The sequence below is a fragment of the Rhincodon typus genome, chromosome 5 (assembly GCF_021869965.1).
Source record: "Rhincodon typus isolate 14 chromosome 5, sRhiTyp1.1, whole genome shotgun sequence".
NCBI classification, from domain to species: domain Eukaryota; kingdom Metazoa; phylum Chordata; class Chondrichthyes; order Orectolobiformes; family Rhincodontidae; genus Rhincodon; species Rhincodon typus.
The window spans coordinates 119,452,423-119,469,552 of record NC_063336.1 but is presented as its reverse complement, the minus strand read 5'-3'; positions in this window follow the sequence as shown (position 1 = coordinate 119,469,552).

The following is a 17,130-nucleotide window of genomic DNA, read 5'->3' as shown; positions in this document are numbered from 1 at the left end:
AAAGTGCCGGGTGTGGTGGAGCTGGAGGGGAGTGTGGAGCGGACAAGGGAGTCACGGAGAGAGTTGTCCCTCCGGAAGGCAGATAAAGGTGGGGAGGGAAAGATGTCTTTGGTGGTGGGGTCGGATTGCAGATGGCGGAAGTGAGCCTGGGAGAATGAATAGCTTCTAATGGGGACAATGGTAGTGTATACCAAGAGAACAAGTAACAAGGCCTGGTGTGTGGGGGTTGGGATAAAGACATGGGAGAAGGTGCCTCAAGCCCTAAAATTGTTTAATTCAATATTGAGTCCAGAAGGCTGCAGAGTTCCCAAGCGGAAAATGAGATGTTGTTCTTCCAGCTTTTGCTAAGCTTTACTAGAGAGCTACAGCAAGCCTGAGACAGAGATGTTGGCCAGGGAACAAGATCATGTGTTGAAGTGGTAGGTCACTGGAAGTTCAGGGTCTTTTTGCGGGCAGTAGGTAGGTGTTCTGTGATGCGGTCACTCAGTCTACACTTTGTTTCCCCAATGTAGAGGAGACCACATTGTGAGCAGTGAATACAGTAGACTAGATTGTGGGAAATGCAGGTAAAGTGCTGCTTCACCTGGAAGGTATGTTTGAGCCCTTGGATACTGAGGAGGGAGGAGGGAGGTGGCAAATGGACAGGTATACTTTGCCTGAGTCATTTTCTGTCTCATGTTAATCCCAATTTGGTCATAAAGAACCTTCCCTAATTGCCCAGTTCAATTCTCCAAACTCAGCCATGTCTTATGGTATCTCTTTGATCATTTTTCAATCCAATTAATATTATCTTTTCCTTGCAAGATTGCTTGTGCTCTTTATATGAAATGGGAATGATGTGGACCTGATGGGATACATCCTAGGATATTAAATGAAGTTGCTACAGAGGTAGTGGGTGCACTAGATGTAATCTTCCAGGAATCCTTAGATTTAGGAAAGGTCCCAGAGGATTGGAAAACTTCCCATGTATCACCTTCTTTAAAAAGGGAAGGAGGACAGAAACAGGTAACCACAGGCCAGTTAGCTTAACATCTCTCATTAGGAAAGTGTTAGAGTCTATTATAAAGATGTTATAGCAGTGCATTTAGAAATAAACAATACGATCAAGTAGAGTCGACAGGTCTTCATGAAGGGCAAACCATGCCTGACAAGGAATGGATATCACAGATTTAAATTTACAGAAGATGTTCAATAATATATCATACATTAGGCTACGTCATAAGAACCCAGGGAGCTATAGTATATTAACCTGGATGGAGGATGGCTAACTCATAGAGGACAGGTGAGTTGGGATAAGGGAGTATTTTCAGGATGGCATCCTGTGACTAGTGATGTGCCACAGGATTGGTGCTGGGCCACAATTTTGGATGATATAAAAATTGGTGGGAAGGCAAGTGATGAGGATAATCCAAAGAGTCTGCAGAGAGATATAGATGGGTTAAAAGTGTGGGCAACAGCTTGGCAGATTGAAAATAACATGAGAAGACGTGAGGCCCTGCATGAAGGTAGGTCTGCAGCATTTTTTTCTCTCAGACAGTAGAGAATCTGTAGAATTCTGTATTGCAGACAGCTGTCAAGGTTGGCTCATTATATTCAAGGCTGTGATAGATTTTTAATCAGTAAGGGGTTATAGGAAAATAAGTGGAGTTTAGGATTTTCGAGTCAGCCATGATCTCATTGAATGACAGACCAGGCGCGATGGGCTGAACGGCCTACTTACAGAGTCATCCGGCACAGAAACAGGCTCTTCGGCCCAACTCATCCACGCCTAAACTGAACTAGTCTCATTTGCCTGCATCTGGCCCATATCCTTCTAAACCTTTCCTTACCATGTACCCATCCAAATACCTTTTAAATGTTGTAATTGTACCTGCCTCTACCTCTTCTGCTTCTATAACTTGTTGTGTTATGGCCTTATGTTTCAGAAATTCATTAGAGTTCTTTAATTTGTAGAGTCAATGAAGGGGAACCAGTCAATGCAATATACTTGGTTTCATAAAGCTATTTGATTAGATGGTGCCCAAAAGGTTACTAGGCAAGAAGAGGACTCTTGGAGCCGATGGTAATAAATTGTATGTATAAAGAATTGGTTATTGACAGAAAGCAAATAGTGAATGTAAATGGGACATTTTCAAGTTTGAAGTCTGAGTAGTGAAGTGTGATAGCTGTCATTGTTTGAGCCTCAGCTATTAACAATCTATTTTATTGACCAAGACTCTGAAACAGAGAGTAATAAATATAAACTTGCTGACAATACAAAGTTAAGTGAAAATGCAAGTTGTAAGAAGGCCACCAAGACCCTGAAAAAATATACAAATGGGTTAAGTGAATGGGGAACAAGATGACAGATGGAGTATAATGTGAGGAAGTGTGAGGTTATTAACTTTGCTCATCAGAATCGAAAAGTAGGATGTTTTAAAAAGTGTGAAACTTGTAAACATTAATGTTCAGAGACACTAGAAAGTTAACATCCAGGAATAGCAAGGCAAGGGAGGCAACCGGTACGCTGGTCTTTATTGCAAGGGGCCTAGGGTAAAGAATAGAGGAATCTTGTTGCAGTTGAACTCTGTTTTGATGTAACCATACCTGGAATACTGTGTGGTTATTCGGCCTGGATTTTTGAGTGAGCTCAGAAAAGCCTGACCTCAAGTGACGTCCAAAATGCACACTTGACCCATATGGTACTTTGCTGGGGTATTTTTCATTTCATGTAAAACTTGGGTTCATAGTGCATTTTGTGAGACATGATGGTGTGTGTGTGAAATGTGTGAGTGTAATGGTCAGTTACTTTTCCAAAACAGCAGCTCAGATCACAACATCATTTATAGCCCGACTCACTCTTCACTGTCCTCACCCACCTTCATGACCCCTCAACCCCATTCACCCCCATACTATCCAATGCCACCCCAGATCCCTCATTTCACTCCATACCATCATGCCTCCTCATTCATCTCCCCAGCCAATCATCGAATATCCATCCTGAGGTGCTCACAGTCACAATGGGAATCATTTTAAAATCACTAGAAACAATTAGGCTTTTCACAATCTAACAAAACTCTGAGTTCAAAACATGGCTTGATATGGAAATGAAAACAAACTTCACCAAGTAAAAATAATCAATCCTATAAGTGCCTGTTAGGTTGGTTATACATGTGAAGCCACATGGGTAAATTGGCAGGTAAGTGGGTGAGGGGTTAGGGTGTCAGTCGGGTGAGTGTAGATGCCAGTTGATGGGATTAGCAGTTCAGAGGGGTGGGTCAGGGCTAGTATGGCAGTAAGTCGGTGGGTGAGAGGGAAGGCTGGCAGAATGGGTGAGGAGTACAGGTGACAGATAGGTTGGTGAATGGGTAAAGGGGGTCAGCTATTGGAGGCTTCAGGTCTGGTGGGGAAGTTGGCTGTCTGCAGCAGGTATCCAGGGGCTCGGGGTGTTCACGGGGAATGTTGGAGACGGTTAGATATCACCAGGTGGGGAGAGGAGTTTCAGGGTCCGGGGAGAGAGCTTGTGGGGGGATGGCAGTGGGTGGAGTTCAGGTGAATGGTGTAGGCTTAGACTTAGGATGGAGGTTGGGGGAGGGAATGCAGGAGTTGGGGAATGGAGTTTGTGTGTCAGGGGAATTTGGCGTCGGGAGTTGGAGTTTGGGGGGAGGGGGTGGCGTTTGGGTGAGGCTAATGTGAGTGATTGGAGGCTTCAGTTTTATAGTTACCTATAAAGGACTTAAAAGAGGTTTTAATCACATCAATGATAGTAGGAACTGCCGATGCTGGAGAATCTGAGATAACAAGGTGTAGAGCTGGATACACACAGCAGGCCAAGAAGCATCAGAGGAGCAGGAAAGCTGACGTTTTGGGTCTAGACCCTTCTTCAGAAATCTGAATTTCTGAAGAAGGGTCTACACCTGAAATGTCAGCTCTCTTAATCACTTCAATGTTTCCTGGGTAACAATGAAGGCAAGTAAGTCTGAACTCTCTAACACAACTGAAGCTAAATCAAGGTTTGGCAATGTGAATGGAAGGTTGTAGATGCTGGGTAACTGCCCTCGGACATTTATACTCTTGGGCAATTAGTACATCGTATGTGTGTTGGGACATCCAAGAGATCCTAAATCCCGATGTACATATTTCAGGGTGGTCTTTAACGTTATGGTTCATGAGGTGTTGTCACCAAAACATTCACAATTCTGAAGGTACTGGATTGAGTAGATGCTGAGAGATGATTTCCCCTTGTAGGGGAATTTAGCGCACTTGGTGACTGTTTGCAAGAAAGGCTCACAATGTCTAAGGAAAGAAATTGCTGTCCTTAGCTCATCTGGGTTACATGTGACTCCAGAGCAAAAACAATGTGGTTGAGTCCTGTCCTCAGGAAATTAGGGATGGGCAATAAATTCTGGCCTAGCCTGCAATGTTCTCACCCCATGAATGAATAAAAATCCACACCAGTAACTGTAAAGGTCTTGATCACATTCCAACAGGGATCTTGATCAGTACAACGGGATTTTGATCAGATTGGCCGATGGGCCAAGGAGTGGCAGATGAAGTCTAATTTAGACAATTGTGAGGGTGCTGCATTTTGGAAAGGCAAATCAGGGCAGCACTGATACACTTAATGGTAAGGTCCTGGGGCGTGCTGCTGAACAAAGTGACCTTGGAGTGCAGGTTCATAGCTCCTTGAAAATGGAGTCGCAGGTAGATAGGATAGTGAAGATGGTGTTTGGTCTGTTTGCTTTTATTGGTCAGTGAATTGAGTATAGGAGTTGGGAGGTCATTTTGCAACTGTACAGGACATTGGTTAGGCCACTATTGGAATAATGTGGGCAATTCTGGTCTCCCTGCTATAGGAAGGATGTTGTGAAACTTGAAAGGGTTTAGAAAAGATTTACAAGGATGTTGCCAGGTTTGGAGGGTTTGAGCCATTGGGAGAGGCTGAATAGGATGGGGCTATTTCCCTGGAGAGTTGGAGGCTGAGGGTGACTTTATAGAGGTGTATAAAATCATGTGGTGCATGGATACGGTGAATAGACAAGGTCTTTTCCCCAGGGTGGGGGAGTCCAAAACTACAGGTCATTGGTTTAAGGTGAGAGGGGAAAGACTTAAAGGGACTAAGTGGCAACATTTTCACAGAGGGTGGTGAGTGTATTGAACGAGCTGCCAGAGGAAGTGGTGGAGGCTGGTACAATTACAACATTTAAAAGGCATCTGGATGGGTATATGAATAGGAAAGGTTTAGAGATATAGGCCAAATGCTAACAAATGGGACTAGACTTATTTATGTTATCTGGTTGGCATGGTCAAATTGGAGCGGAGTGTCTGTTTCTGTGCTGTACATCACTATGAATCTATGATTCTATAAGAGTACTGAAGACCTGTTCTCCAGAGCTAGCTATGCCCCTATCCAAGCTGTTCCAGTACAGTACAACACTAACGTGGACCCACTAATGTGCAAGCTTGAAAAGCAGGACAAATACAATCCACTCCATTCGTGACCTGTCAGTAATTGACCTACTGACTACTGATAGTGAATCATCAGTAAAGTGTCAGTAACAGCGCTATCAAGCAGCACTTGCTCAGCATTAACCTGCTCAGTGACGCCCAGTTTGGGTTCTGCCAGGGCCAATCAGCTCCTGACCTCATTACAGCCTTGGTTCAAACATGGACAAAAGAGCTGAATTCCAGAGGTGAGGTGAGAGTGACAGCCCTTGATATCAAGGCTGCATTTGACTAAGTGTGGCATTAAGGAGCCCTAGCAAATCTGGAGTCATTGAGAATCAAGGGAAAATCTTCCTTCTGATTGGAGTCATACCCAGCACAAAGTAATATGATGATATTTGTTCGAGATCAATCATCTCAGTCCGAAGCTGAGTTTTTGTGGGCTGCAATGGCTCAATTGCTACTGAGCTTTTAACACTGCAGCACCCACAATAATAGAGAGAAGACTTGTAAAGGCTACTGCCCAGGCCTCTTATTCTTACTTGCAGGTCCTGCTTTGAGATCTGAGCCTATTTCATTGAAGTGTTCTTTCCCAAGAAGATCTCTCCAATTGAGCAGAAGTGGATGGAGGTGGTGAAGGAAGACAGTGTCAGACAATGGTTTCTTTGCCCTGGAGAGAGGGCAATAAGGTGGTCCGAAATCCCCAGTGGCAGGACGTGTGAATGGGACAGTACCTTCGGAAGTCAAGCACCATACTATGACTTCCCGAGCATTCTTTTGTTCTGCACTTCTCAAAACAAAACTGTTAACTGCAGCCATTTCCTCTCTCTCCAATAGCCTTCAACACAGCTTGGGAAACAGGTTGTGTGGTTGTTGAAGCTGGAATCCTTGGTTAAAAGCTAATGAGCAATTTAATTATTTCCGTTACTTGCATTGACATCTGGATCGGGATTTGGGTTTAACGCAAAAGTGAATGACTGCATGTCAATGTCACTTTTGGGGAATTTAAATCTTCACACATATCTAAAAGCACCACATACAGCAGGAACTCTGAGGAAGGGGCACTGGATCTGAAATGTTAACTCTGTTTTTTTTCCTTCACAGAAGCTGCCAGACTTGCTGAGCTTTTCCAGCAACTTTGTTTTTGTTCCTGATTTATAGCATCCACAATTCTTTTGGTTTTTAACTAAAAGCACCACACCTTGCCTGGGAAATCTCCCCACAGGATTGAACGGCGTTGGCGTTTGAGAAAGTAACTTGTGGAGTCGATAAAGGGGAGTCAGTGGATATGGTTTACTTGGGCTTTGAGAAGGCATGAGATAAGTTCTCATATGAAATACTAGCATGTAACACTATAGCACATGTGACGGAGGTAGTGCACTGACATGGAGAGAGAACTGGTTGACAGACAGAAAATAAAGAATAGAAGAAAGATGCTCTTTTTCCAAGCGGCAGCCAATGACCAGTGGGGTACTTCAGGCATCTTTGCTTTGACCCCAGCTAAACATAGTATTTATTAATGATTTAGATGAGAAACTAAATGTGATTTATCCAAGTTTGCAGATGACACAAAGCTGGGTGGGAGGGTGAGCTGTAAGCACGATGTAGAGATGTTGCAGTGTGATTTGGTCAGACTGAGTGAGTGGCGACCAAATGGCAGATGCAGTATAATGTGGATAAATATAAGGTTACCTCCTTTGGGAACAAAAAAAAGATGGCGGATTATTATCCAAATGGCGATAGATTGGGAAAGGGGGAGATGCAACAAGACCTGGGTGTTACTTCTGACAGTAAGCAATCAGGTGCAGCGGGCAGTACAGAAGGTAAATGGGATGTTGGCCTTCAGAGTGAGAGGTTTAGAGTACAGGAGCAGGGATGTGTTTCTGCAATTATACAGGGCCTTGATGAGACCAAACCTGGAGTATCTTGCACAGTTTTGTTCTCCTTATCTAAGGAAGGACGTTTGACCCTTTGAGAGCCCTCGTATTTGGTATTTGTTTTCTCCAGAACTTTAAGAACCTAATTTTTGTATCAGTCGATACAGTGTGGAGCTGGAGGAACACAGCAGGTCAGACAGCATCAGAGAAGCAGGAAAGTTGATGTTTCGGGTTGGGACCCTTCATCAGGACTGAATGATAATTTTTGTATCACCTTGAATATATCTCATGTCTTTGATCTTTTATGCTTCCTTTTTCCCATTTCACTACTTTAAGTGAATTCCTGAATTTAAAACAATATTCCATATCCAAGTTATTATATTGCCAGACCCTCCATAAATAAACTTTTGCTCACTTGCAAAATATTCCAATTGTGTCTGAATGTTTGCAAATCTTAAGTGGTACCTTAAATGCCCACTGTCTTCATTATCACCTCAATGAAAACCAAGCGACACAGCAGCAAATATCAGCAATAGAATTGTTAGGTGCTACAATAAGACCTCGTGACTCAGGTTGTGCTCCACTGAGTCATGACAACTAGCACTTGGTACCATGACAACCATGTTATGCAGACACTTCAACTTAAGTGCAACGGGCTCTTATTTTTAAATACATTTGTTTGCAACTGATTAAAACATTTTATAGGTAACTGCAAGAAATCTTGAAAAAACAAAATCTGACCACAATTTCAATTAGAAGTATTGCCAATTTTATAAAATGAATAGAATTTTTATAATGAACATGTATGAATAATAAGCTAATGAGAGTTTCTCTTTTTTAGTGTATCATGTTGAATAACAACTGTGTGTTTTTGAACAGTATATTTCATGTACTTTATGTATTTTGAGAGCTCCAGTGTCCATAAAATGATGTAAATTGATTGTGTGCATCTGCACCCCATGGGGTAGATTTTGCTCTTCATCATCAGGGCACTAACGTGGGAGTGAATCTTATAGACATTTTAGATCATTTCTGGATTCTGTTGATTTTCATGGAATGTAGGCATCTTTGGCAAGGCCAGCATTAGTTTGGAATTCTGAATTATCCTTGAGAAGGCAATGGTGAGCTTTCTGAACCGTTGCAATCTTTCAGGTGTACAGACATCCGCAATGCTGCTAAGGAGGAAACTTCAGGATCTTGATGCAGCAATAATGAAGGGACAACAGTATACTTCCAAGTAAGGATGGAATATAGGTTGGAGGAGTATTTGTAGATGGTGGTGCTCCCATCTGTCTGCTGCCTTGCATCAAGCTTGTCAAATTTCAATTCAAATGAGACTATCTCAATTTGAGTTCAAAATTTAACATCCGTAGACTAACAACAAACAACAGTCCATGAACTAGAATTTCAATACAACTCATTTTCACATGGAGATCTGATGGCACACATATTATGCATGCCCAAATCAGGTATGCTTTCATTTGACCAAAATTGGATTTCAGGCTTCATTATGTAATATTCTCAAACTGGAAGGTTGTATCATGCCTTCAGAGGATGCTTTGTCCACTTTGGGATCCAATTTTTACCATCTGCCTACCTGATTTGGGAATGCAGGTCAACAGAAGCCCATAGTATTGCTCCTCCTCTTTCCCTCTAAAGATGACTAGTTAGGTAACTTGCAGATGAGATAATGCAGGTCTGATGTTTTCTCTGCTTTGCATTGCTAAATTTCTAGGTGGACCCTGAAATAAGTGTTGGTCATGTGATTTTCATTTGCATTGAGTTTATTTCCACAGGTGTTCCAGAGGCTGTATTTACCAACAGTAAATACAAACAGTACCTGTTTCCTCAGCATTGATGGAGCACGCCTTGATCTTGGTCCTCATTGTCCCATATTAGCCCATGAGGCATAATGAGGCTCAATCTTCTCCAACGTGTCTACATTTTACAAATTGTTTCACTACTTGTAATTAGAAATATCCTCTGTGCTAATATTTCCCCAGTGTTGACAAATGTATAAACTATTTCTAAAGATAACAAAATAGAAATGGAAGATAACTGAGCTTGGAAATGAGTTAGGTGAAGAGAGAACAAATTAAATATGAGTAGTTGAGGTGAGGGGAGATGCTGGAGAGAATCATAGAATCCCTACAGTGTGGAAACAGGCCCTTCGGCCCAAGTCCATACCAACCCTTGGAGCATCCCACCCAGACCCATTTCCCTATAACCCACCTACTCTACAGACCCCTGAACACTATGGGCAATTTAGCATAGCCAACCCACCTAACCTGCACATCTTTGGACTGTGGGAGGAAACCAGAGCACCCGGAGAATGTGCAAACTCCACACAGACAGTCGCCCAAGGCTGGAATTGAACCTGGGTCCCTGGCACTGTGAGGTAGCAGTGCTAACCACTGAGCCACCGTGCCACTGGAGGGCTGGAAAAAAGATTGAAAGATTGAAAGAGGGGGCACAATGGAAAAAGTGGGAAGGAATTGAATAGAAGATTGGAAGAAAGAGATACTGTGTTATGGACATTAGTTCAAATCCAGATAGTCTCAAAATTCTTGCTGTTGGAAAGAAAACAGTGACATGCCACAAATCCTACTCGTGAACAGGTGAGAAAGTTCCCCTCTCTGGTTGGTCCCAACAAAGACTTGTTAATTTTAATAGGTGACAATACTCTTCTCCAATTAAAAATGTTGATAACTGTTTGCACGGTAAGCAATAAGGAACCAAACAGTGAAAGAAGATATTTTGTTATGTTAACCCTAAGAAAAATAATAGAGATATAATATCAAACATATGGCCTTCAGACAAACATCTTAAAAAGGGGATAGTATCCAGTAAAAAATAAAGACAAATAAATTATCAGTTTACAATCCTTTGGATGTGCTTGGGTATGTAAGGTTTCAAACTGAGACCAAGATCAGTTAGTTAATTTTTGAGACAATCAGCAGTAGAGAATATTACAGTTTTCTTTCAACTTCTCAGTTACTGAGGCTTTTTTTCCAGTCAATGTTGTACCTAGGCTTTTTCCTTGTGAGATTTATCCATTTTCTTGCCTTCTGCCACAGAAAGAGCTTCTTGAAATAGCAACTTGATGGTACTTTCTGTCTGAAGGGTAAGTTTCATCTCTAGCATGTACAGATTCTCTGGATAGTGCAAATAGTATAGAAGATCAGGCCATTTCCACATGCCCCAGGGTGAGGTTGACTGGTTTCACTGCCTTAGAGCAAATGTGTTAAACTCAAAGCAGGCTTTCTTGTCCCTGAGCTATGTTTATTTCCTGGGCCAATCAAACTAGTATGGGTCATGTGGTGCTTGTGGCCAATTTAAATTCATGTTTTTGCTCTCTTTTAAAACTATTTCAGTCCATGAAAATCCCAGGAAATAAATTGGATTATGGAAATAGAAAATTAATAATATGATTTTATGTCATCATGATATTTTAAAGTTAATTTTGTATAAATAGCAGCAGAATATAGATAGATTGGAGAGTTGAGCGGAGAAATGGCAGATGGAGTTCAATCCAGGCAAATGCGAGGTGATGCATTTTGGAAGATCCAATTCAAGAGCGAACTATACAGTAATGGAAAAGCCCTGGGGAAAATTGATGCACAGAGAGATCTGGGTGTTCAGATCCATTGTACCCTGAAGGTGGCAATGCAGGTCGATAGAGTGGTCAAGAAGGCATATGGCATGCTTTCATTCATCGGACGGGGATTGCGTACAAGAGTTGGCAGGTCATATTGCAGTTGCATAGGACTTTGGTTCGACCACATTTGGAATACTGCGTACATTTCTGGTTGCCACATTACCAAAAGGATGTGGATGCTTTGGAGAGGGTGCAGAGGAGGTTCACCAGGATGTTGCCTGGTATGGGGGGGCGCTAGCTACGAAGAGAGGTTGAGTAGATAAGGATTATTTACATTAGAAAGATGGAGGTTGAGGGGGGACCCGATTGAGGTCTACAAAATCACGACAGGTATACACAGGGTGGATAGCAAGAAGCTTTTTCCCAGAGTGGGGGACTCAATTACTAGGGGTCATGATTTCAAGGTGAGAGGGGAAAGATTTAAGGGAGATATGCGTGGAAAGTTCTTTATGCAGAGGGTGGTGGGTCCCTGGAAAGCGTTGCCACCGGAGGTGGTAGAGGCGGGCAGGATAGCGTCATTTAAGATATCTAGACAGATAGATGAATGGGCAGGGAGCAGAGGGATACAGATCCTTGGAAAATAGGCTACAGGTTTAGATAGAGGATCTGGATCGGCACAGGCTTGGAGGGCCGAATGGCCTGTTCCTGTGCTGTAATTTTCTTTGTTCTTTGTTCTTCTTTGTTATTTGTAAATATGGATATTGCTGACTTGAATTATTTCAGGTAAATGTTGACACTTCTTGAACTTTTAGAAGCCTGTTCTTTAGCTAAATAAGGCCCCGAATTAACCAAATGTTCCCCCTCTGTTTTACACCTGTCACAGAATATTTATAACATCTATCTGTCAGGCTGTTCCCTGTTTCTAGAGTAGACTTGGAACTAAGCATAAAATTGTGTATTCCTGGAACGATTAATATCACTCAATATGGACGCTGATGTGACATGAGATCATTGCAATTTCATCAGGCAATAACATGCATGGCTCATGTTTGGAGAGATGTATTTGCGCACTGTAACTTGGCTTGATGCAGTCATTGACCTCAGATGGAGTTGATTTCTGTGTCATGGAGGCAGAAGTCACTAAAAGCCAATGCATGGAACGCGGTGTGAGAAATGTGCAGCTGAAATGGATTTCAGAGCTGCTACCAAAATGAACAACAAGGAATAACTAAAACTTCAGTTTGCAACTTTATACTGCCACTTGATGAGAGGGTATGACTTTTATTCTCCTAATCTCTCTTCAATTAAGAACCAGGATGATTTTTGACAGAATTGAAACTTTTTCCGGTATAAGACAGACACAGAGTTAAGCAGAAACTCTGAAAAATCAGGGTAGTAACTTTTAAGAATTTTAGGGCTTGTGCATCTTCCCCTCAGCCCCATACACCAGGTCATGCATCACAAGTGCTGTTAACACTCACTACCCATTTTTAGCCACCAATAATCCCCATTAACAGCTATTTATGCCCCCAGACTGACCTTTATTCACTCCTTTGTCTGTCCAACTGCTCTTCTCTCTCTTTGGGCTCTATCTCCACCTATTGTTTACTCTTCTCCCCTCCCCCACCCTACATTCTGTATAAAAGACATCATTTTCCTGGAGACTATCAGTTCTGAGGAAGGGTCACCGGAACTGAAACGTTAACTCTGATTTCTCGTCACAGATGCTGCCGGACTTGCTGAGCTTTTCCAGCAATTTCTATTATTGTTTCAGATTTCCAGCATCCGCAATTCTTTTGGTTTTCTGTCATGTGTATAAGGCAACTTGAATCTGTAAATTATTGTGTGATTTATTTTTATGGAAATGGGATATTTAGAGAAACAGAATTTTTTCTGACTTTTTTTCAGATTTTAGGCCTTACCCCCTCCCAAAGCCCAGTGTCAATCATGTGTGAACAGCAGACATGCTTGAGAGGAGGGCACAGAAATGTTTGAGAGATTATAGACCGGGGCAGAAAGAAGGAATCCTGGGGTCATGAGTTTTCTTTTGAGTCTTGCAGGAGCTCCTATTCTGCTTGATCCACAAGGAAACATTTGAGAAATAGTGTGATATCTTTGCAGATTCTTCTGGGCCTACTACTCCTTTAAGCCCAGTGCTCCTGGCAAAGCCAGCAACAGGGACTGAATGTGACTGTCTGGAAATAAAAATAAAGCCAAGGTCTGATTGACAGCATCAGACTTCAACTCCTGAGACCACAGCTTCAACCTCTGGCCATAATGAACCAATTCAGGCAGGGGAGAAGAGTGAGCCTGCTCAAAGTTTATTCCTTAAATAGCAACAGTAGGCACATTTCTGAACTGTTGTAGTGATTGTTTGGGTAGGTTGCTCCTACTGTGTGCAGGAAATGTAACTACGTCTTTCTGATCCACTTAACTGACAGCAATTCATCTGTGTTAAATGTAACTTAATTACTATTGTATTCAACAATAAACATGCCTCTGGATGGTGACACTGATGATATCACAGTATTGATTACTCAATTTTGAATTTTTGTGTTATGGTATAAATCAGTGGCATTTTCTAATTCCTATCAAAAGTAAATAATGCTGAGCATCTCTTCTACTTAAACTTCACAACTAATTTCAAACACTGAAATTGAAGGAAGGTGGAGTTGACGATTATTAGATCAGCCATGATCAGAGAGAAGGGTGGAGAGATTCGATGGGCTGAATGGCCTACTTCTGTTCCTATGTTTTACGGTTTTAATTTTGTACGTTGTGACTCACCACATTCATGGACCAATGATCACTTTCCAAAAGCAGAAGCCATTAAGGCCTGTACATAGAAATGGCTGTAGTAATCAGGCCCTACCACTTCTATTGCTGTGCAAAAAGCTAGTGATCGTAACCAGCCTATGAGTTAATTTTCTCCAATGTTTCAATGGGAGCAGTGAGGATACTGCAGCTGTAAAAATAGAATCACAGGTATAATTGTTGTCACAGTTAGAGCATTGCAGATTACTGGAACTACAATAAATCCAAGGTTCCATTCTGCATGGCAATGAATTTTGAGCAATTGAGCAGTGAAATTAAACTGAAATATTATGATGGCCCTAGATATTTAATTAGTGAATGTGAATCCTCAGCAGCCAAGGGATCACCTCCTCATTGGCTGAGTTTAAGGTGATTAGTTGATAGAGGGACACTCTTGGTGATGTGCAGCATTATTTGTGTTTCTCTATGATTGCATAATGGATTGTCACTGAGGCTCCATTGGTAGAGACGAGCTGTGCAGACACCCGGCCTTACCCTGAACCAATTTACAAGAACCATGTGGTACCTCAAAAACTGCCATTTGGTGAATGGAGTTTCTCACAAGGAATGTGTTAGTGACAACCTATGTTTGTCATTCCATGATCCAAAGGATGCCTATTGGTAGATCCCGCTCAGGAAGTTTGTTCCATATGGACAACCCAGATGGAGGCTGTGGTTTGTACCAATCATAATCATGTGGTAAGTGAAGGGCAGCACAAATTGTTTCACTTGACTTGTGACTTTTCATCAGTCAGTGGATATGTGGGGAACTGATGCTTGTGAGTATAGGAAGCCAGAGTGAACAATGACAGGTTTGTCAAACACAACAAGAAGGGCATGAGAATAGAGACCATCAGCTGAAACCTTAGCTCCTCAGGCACCAGCTCCATGTGGTGGGATGTTGCTGTGACATGCCTCCTTTTGCACATGCTCAGTAGCTGCTCTTAGAATGAAGATATTGTTGTCTATGGTCATAGTTCTGAAGGAATTAATTTTCATGTTACATTGGCTCCACCCGTTCTACTTATGTCACACACAATCTGTGGGTGGAGACAAGGAATTTTACAGGAGCTTTGAGATGGGGTTGTATGTATACCAGCTCCCTCTGGTCCCATTGCATGAACATCTAGTTGTATTTGTTGCTATCATGTTACATGAGAACAGTGCCCCTTTTGTAGATACTCCATGGAAGTGTCTTATAAACTAATCACTTAGATGGGCCTAAGACAAAGCAAAGACAAAGTAAGATTGCTAGCAGTAAATATTATCTGACCAACCTTACCCAGTATCAGCTACTGATGGAAGTGTATGATACAAGATACTAGCATTCACCACGATCAGAACAATGCATCATTTTAGTTCAATGTTTTAACTCAGAGGAATTTTAAATGTTAAGTATGTTCTCTGATGAACCAACTCTCTGTAGTATAAGCAATAACACAGTGTAGAGCTGGAGGAACACAGCAGGCCAGGCAGCATCAGAGGAACAGGAAGGCTGACGTTTCGGTTCGAATTCGGGTCCCGACCTGAAACGTTAGCTTTCCTGCTCCTCTGATGCTGCTTGGCCTGCTGTGTTCACCCAGCTCCACACTGTGTTATCTCAAATTCTCCAGCAACTGCAGTTCCTACTATCTCTCGTTGTATAAGCAAGTTGTGTTTTTTGGGGGTGATCCCGGAATCACATATGCACATCGGTCACATAAGAATCTGGAGAATTCTACGTTAAATTTGCTGCCAGATTGTGAACCAAAGTGGGTAGTGAGACATGGGGAGTGGCTGGCACGTTTGTGCGAATAAGCAGATCACTGAGGCTCAGCTGTTTCTGTCTCTACCTTTCTAACTACCTTGGGCTTGAACTGCAGGAACATGAAAACAATCACACAGAAACGGATATATATATATATTCAATAAAAGTCCCCAAGTTTGCAGCAACCGGCTCTATCCGGGAGTACAGCTCCGTCTTCCACAGTAAAGTTAGCAGCTTCTTCTGGCTTCCTGCATCTGTTAGATATAATGTCATCCCCGGGAACTGAGTCGGCTTCCTGTGTTACTGTAAACAGCAGCACAGTGATCAGGCTGGGGGATGGGGATATTGATGGTAAAAACTGTAAGGGTGGGGACACCAGAGACAAACTCACAGCTAGAATAAAGGCAATAAAGAGCAGGGAAAGTCAATGTAGGCAGTTGGTAGCGCGCGGTACTGAGTGTAATCTCCACTGGGGCTACTCTAATGTGTGCCTGTGAAAGACAGTGTGTAAATGTGGGAGTGTGTATGTAAGAGAGTCTGTCTGGGTGTATGTCTGTGTGTATGACAGAGTGTGAGTCTGTGTATGTGTTAAAAAGCCTCTCTGCGTGTGAGAGACTGTGTCTATCTGTGAGTCTGTACAGTGTCTGTATGTATGTGAGAGAGCATCTGTGTGTGATTGTGTGTCTGTATGATTCTGTATTTATGTGTGCAAGTCTGTGTGTGGTGCATATGTGTGTTAGAGAGAGTCTGTGTGTGTATGCAAAAACAGAAGTTGCTGGAAAAGCTCAGCAGGTCTGGCAGCATCTGTGAAGAAAAAAAAGAGTTAACGTTTCGGGTCCGCTGACCCTTCCTCAGAATCCTTCGCCTGTCTGTGTGTGAGTGTGTGTGTGTTAGAGTGTGTGTGTGTGTTAGAGAGTCTGTGTGTGTTAGAGTGTGTGTGTGTTATAGAAAGTCTGTGTGTGTTAGAATGTGTGTGTGTTAGTGATTGTGTGTGTGTTACTGTGTGTGTATGTGTGTGTTAGAGAGTCTGTGTATGTTAGAGTGTGTGTGTGTGTTAGAGAGTCTGTGTGTGTGTGTTAGAGAGTCTGTGTGTGTGTGTTGGAGAGTCTGTGTGTATTAGAGAGTCAGTGTGTGTGTTAGAGAGTCTGTGAGTATGAGCATGTATTAGAGAGTGTGTGTTAGAACAAGTGTTAGAAAGAGTCTATTGTAGGTGCGTGTGTTAGAGTCTCTGTGTATGATTGTGTTTTAGAGAGAGTCTGTGTGTGAGCATGTGTTAGAGAGTCTGTATGTGTGTGTGAGAGAGTCTCTGTGTATCTGTGTAAGTCTGTGTGTGTGTGTGAATGGGTGTGACAGTGTGTGTCTGTGTTAGAGACAGTGTCTATGTATCTCCATAAGCCTGTGTGTGTGAATGATGTTATTTCCTGTTTTACTGTACATGACGTATTTGCACTGTGTGCCTGGGCGGGATCTGTATCATGTGAGAGAGACAGAGACAGAGAGAGGAGGGGACGGGGGACAGAGAGAGAGAGGGGGGAGGGGACAGACAGAGAGAGACAGTGAGAGAGAGAGAGAGAGGACAGAGACACAGAGAGGGGAAGGAACAGAGAGAGAGGGAGGAGATAGAGAGGGAAGGGAGGGGAAGGGAGGGGAGGGGAGGGGGAGAGAGAGAG